This window comes from Myotis davidii, unplaced genomic scaffold (genome assembly GCF_000327345.1).
Source record: "Myotis davidii unplaced genomic scaffold, ASM32734v1 scaffold238, whole genome shotgun sequence".
NCBI classification, from domain to species: Eukaryota; Metazoa; Chordata; class Mammalia; order Chiroptera; family Vespertilionidae; genus Myotis; species Myotis davidii.
In genome coordinates this window covers 6925589-6930977 of record NW_006293779.1, presented here as the reverse complement: position 1 = coordinate 6930977, position 5389 = coordinate 6925589, and positions in this window count along the sequence as shown.

Genomic DNA, 5389 nt, shown 5'->3' with positions numbered 1-5389 from the left:
GTCATTCAGAATCCTTTCTTTTCTAAATTTCTATATAAGAATGAGGTTAATATCTATGATGAGAGAATTAAAAACAAGTTGTTTGGATTACTTGAACACTATGAAAATCATGAAGGATAAATGCCTTAGTATTAATAATTGTGTTCCTGAAATCTCCTAAGGAAATGGCCAGTACTTCTTTTCCTCCCCTCCAGCAGGCACTTGGACCAAGACTTTGCAACAAGGTTAGGCAACATGTCACTTAAAGCAATTCAAAAAGCCACTAGCCTGGCTGGGTCGCTCAGTTGGCTGAGTGTCATCCATGCACCAAAATGTGGCCAGATCAATCCCCAGTTTGGGAGTGTGCAGGAGGCAAACGATCAATGTCACACATCTCTGTGTATCTATTATCTATCTATCTATCTATCGATCTATCTATCTATCTATCTACATCAATCTGTTATCTATTTATCTATCTATCATCTATCTCTATATCTACCTATCTATCATCTATCTATCTATTTCATTTCTCTTTTCAATTTCTTTCTTCTGATACTCCAGGAAGAAATAACTATCTTCCAGTGATAGCCTGTGAGCAATACACTTTTTTTTCTTTGGCTGAGGCGGGCTCGATCCCCAGTAGGGGGCATGAAGGAGAGAGAGAAACGATTCTCATCATTGATGTTTCTATCTCTCTCTCCCTCTCCCTTCCTCTCTAAAACCAATAAAAATATATTTTAAAAAATATAAAAGACTACTTTAGTTATGTGTACAATTTTAAGTAAAATAGTTCTTTTGTCTTAGTTCTTTGAGGGTATTAATTTAGTCTTTAAGGCCCTATTATTGCTAATGAGAAATATGTGATCAGTCTAATAGCTATTTTTGTGGGAATATGTTCTTCCCCTCTGGTTGCTTTTGAGATTTTCTCTTTACGTCTTGTTTTCCGTAGTTTTACCATCATTTCTTTGTGGATTTTGTTTCCTGCCAGGTCCTCCTATGTGAAGGCTTACATCTTTCTTTAAATATGGGAAATTTTAATCTACTCTCTCTGAACATTGCCCACCCCACCCCCACTTCCTCCCTCAGAAATGCCTATTAGCAGTATGTGCTGTCTTCTCATTGTGTCCTCTGTACCTCTTCACTTCCCTCATACACTTTCCATCTCTTTAATCCCTCTCTACCACATTCTGTGTGATTTATTCAACTCTGTTTCCTAGGTAACAGATTTTTTTTCTTCAGCTATGTCTAATATGCTGTTTAACTTGCCTTTTAAACTTTTAATTTCAATGACAATATTTTATTCTTAACACATTTACCTTATCTGAAAAATCTGCTTAGGTTTTCATCATCATGGCTTCTTTTCTTTCTGTCTATTTCTAAGCCTTTGTTTAATTCATATTTTACCCGTTTTACAAGTGCCAGTGCGCATGTGTCGTTTTGTGCAATCTTATCACGTGCCTGGCTTTGTGTAACCACCACCACAGAAGATGCAGAACTATTCCATCATTGCAAGGCTCGGGCTGTTCTTTGGACCACACCCACTTCCCTCTCTCTGCCACCCTGTTCTTAACCCCCAGCAACCACAAATCTATTTTCCATTTCTACAATTTGGCTATTTCAAGAAGTTTATATAAATGGAATAATACAGAATCTAACCTTTGAGATTGGCTTGTTTTACTCAGCCTAATTCCCTTGAGATCCATCCAGGTTGTGTGTTCGTTAATACTGTATTAATATTCGCTCCTTTTTATTGCTGAATAGTATTCTATGGTATGAATATACCATATTTGTTTAGCCATTCACCAGTTAAAGGACATCTGGGTTATCTCCAGTTTGGGCTAATATGAATAAAACTGTTATGAATATTCATGTACAGGTTTATGTGAGCATAAGTTTTCAGTTCTCTGGAATAAATGTACAAGAGCTCACCTGTTTCAAAAGAAATAACCAAGCTGTATTCTAGAGTGAGTATATCCTAGCATTCCCAATATTCCCAGCATTGTATGAGTGACTCAGGTTCTTCATGTCCTCGTCAGCACTCTCATAGGTGCGTGGTGACATCTCATTGTTGTAATTCTTCGCATTTTCCTAGTGGCTTATGATGTTTAGCGTCTTTTCATGCCCTGGTTATTGGTTTATCTTCTTTGGTGAAATATCTGTTCATATCTTTTGCCCATTTTCTACTTGAATTTTTTAACTGTTTAGCTTTGAGAGTTCCTATATATTCTAGATACGGTTTCATTGTTGGATATGTGGTTTGCAAATATTTTCTCCTAATCTGCAGCTTGGTTTTTTTTTTTTTTATCATCTTCATAGGATCTATTGCAGAGCAGTTTTAAATTTTGATGAGGTCCAATTTACCAAATTTTTCTTTTAAGAATAATGGTTTGGCTCAACTCCTTAAACATGAATACTTAAATATTTAGTGTTCTCTTTCTGAGCTGCTATGATCTAGTTCTTAGTATATAAATTCTTCCCATTGTTATGAATAAGAGGTCTACCTCATGCTGGTTCATTTCGTCATCTCTTTTGTATATTATAAGCTCAGTTTTTGAGGGGTGGTAGATATAGAAGGTTCTTTTTTTTCTCATCTTAGTGTCTTGAACTGTGAGAGTCGCTCTTCTTTGATGTTTTGCATTTTCTTTTGCCGGAGTTTGAGACGTTTTGTGAGTCTGGACCAGTCTGGGGATTTCTGTACTACAGGGGCGCTAAAAGTATGGGTCCCACATTCTCATTTTTTGTTCCCTCACTGGAGAGTTAATCTCTCTAGCATGCGGTACAGAGCTTTGCAACTGCTGTGAGCCATTGGGGTAATTTTGTTGTTGTTTCCCTGTCATGGATTTAACAGACCATCTTCGCAAAGTTCCAGTGCCAACTCTCTGCCTTTCTCAAGTTGAGAGTCATGGATTTTTTTTCCTGTATAAGTGTGCAATCCACAGCCTGCAGCCCAAAGCCCTTATATCTAGATCTAGTATCTTGTTTTTTTCAGGTTACTACAGGATAACTGGAGTTTACTGCTCTGATTTTGAATTTATTTTTCCTTCTTGACATCTGTGATTTCCTTTCTTTTTTCTTTCTCTTAATCTTGATTATGTAATTACATTTTTGTATTATTTTTACATAGCATTTTAATATATTTGAAATGAGAGTTGGTCTATAATAGCTTGCCATCTCACGTTGTCAGAAACAAAACATCCCACATAAGAATTTTAATCTAGCCCTGGCCAGCGTGCCAGAGTCATGGGTTTGATTCCCAGTCAAGGGCATGTACCTGGGTTGTAGGTTTGACCCCTGGTCCTGGTCAGGGTGTACTCAGGAGGCAACCATTTGATGTCTTTCTCTCTCTCTCATCTCTCTCCCCACACCCCCCTTCCTTCCACTCTCTCTAAAAATCAATAGAAAAAAATATCCTTGGGTGAGGATTAACAACAAGAAAATTTAATCTATAGAAAATTATGCATACTTTTTAATTAGCAACTCAGAAATATAAAAACTCAATTACAGAGCACATTCTCCTCTTTCCTCTAGTTACTCCATTGTTACATTTTCCATGAAATTTACTGTTTGAGGGGGGAAAACAATCTATACATCTTTCCCCCTTACTCCAATAATTTAAATAATCCCTTTAAAAACAATGTGTGAATATCTATATATATAAAAGCCTAAGAGACTGGCCGACTGGCCGGTAGCTATGATGCGAATGACCACCAGGGGGCAGATGCTCTGACCGTAGCTATGATGTGCACTGACCACCAGAGGGCAGACGCTAAGGGCAGGAGCTGCCGAGCTGCGGTGACTTGGCAGCTGTGGTTCTTGGGTGATGCATCTGGCGCCAGAGAGGAAGGAGCCTGATCCTGGGGTGCGTCACCTGAGAACCGCCCTCTCACGACCTGGGACCCCTTGGGGGATGTCAGAGAGCCAGTTTCAGCCCGATCCCCGCAGGCCAGGCCAAGGGACCCCACAGATTCGTGCACCGGGCCACTAGTATTTCTATAAATAGAGTATAGTTATAGGTATACTAGAAAAATATATGTGGCTGTACATATACATGAAAAAGTCTAAAAGAATATATGTCAAACAGTTAACAGTGGTAATCATTGGGTGGTGATATAATAGTTTATTTTTTCTTTATACTTTTTAATATAAATCCTTGTTGGGTTGGTTACCTTTCTGCTCTCACTTTAGCTGTGACAATTCTCTCAGAGACTAAGTGTCTTCAAAAGCCTTATTCTCATTTTCCTTAGTAATAAAACCCCTAATTTTTAGCTGACTAAAGGGATGCCCAAAATGAAGACTGCATTTTCCAACCCGCTTGAAACTTGATGGAGCCATGTGTCTACCTTCTGGTTGATGGGATATAATTAGAAACGTCATGTGCAATTCGGCAAAAGGGTCCTTGAATGGACGATGCATGCTCTCCTTCCTTCCTTCTTCCTGCTTCCTGACTGAGAAGCAACTAGAATGGCTAGAAGTTGAGCAGTTGGACCATGAAGATAAAGGTCACACCCAAGGGACAGAGAACAGGAAAGCTGGAAGAAGTCTGAATCCATGACAACTCTGTGGAACTTGCCATACCAGTCCTAGACTTCTTATCTCTGGGTATTTTACATGATGGTGACATGTGTGCTAAATCCACTGCTAACCTGGGTTTTATGGTACAGCCAAATCAAATCCTAACTGACATGGAACTAGTATATAATATATTTTTCTTTGCCTCAAAAGTAAAGAAATTATGTTATATGCTCTTCTCTGGAAAACACATTGTGTAATTAAGCTTTGAGTCCAAAGAACAAGTCCCAGAAGACAACATAGAACATGATAATTAAAAAACAAGTAAAGCTAGCCTAGTATTCAGGCCCACATATATGTGCGATAAAATGTAAAGAAAAGCAAGGGTACGATAAAAGCAAAATTTAAGAGGTGGTTGCTTCAGAGAAAGGTTGGGGGGTGGACATGTGAGGAACACAAAGGTGAATTTAAGTCACAGAAGGCTTTTAGCTCTTGGGTTAAGAGGTGGGTCCATGAGTGATTTATTATAGTATTATACACACACAGTATAAATCAACTAAATGAAGTTTATGTAGGGACCAAAGAACCAATCACAGTCCTTGATTCATGACACACTAAACATGAATCAGGACTAGGATTAGTCAAGTGTTGTGCTTCTGAAGTTCACGAAGCAGTCATGAACTTATGAAACTGCCTGTTAGGCAGGCCTACTTTTATTTCAATCAACTAGGCAGCAAGAATAGATGTGTTTCTATTTATGAGTCCAACTGTTTCCCTATCCAGGTTTTTAAAAATAAACTTTTAATTTTAGAATAGTTTTAGATTTACAGAAAAGTTGCAAAGATAGCACAGATTACTGTAGAACCACCCCCTCCCCCAACCACCAATCCTTTTCTCCCTA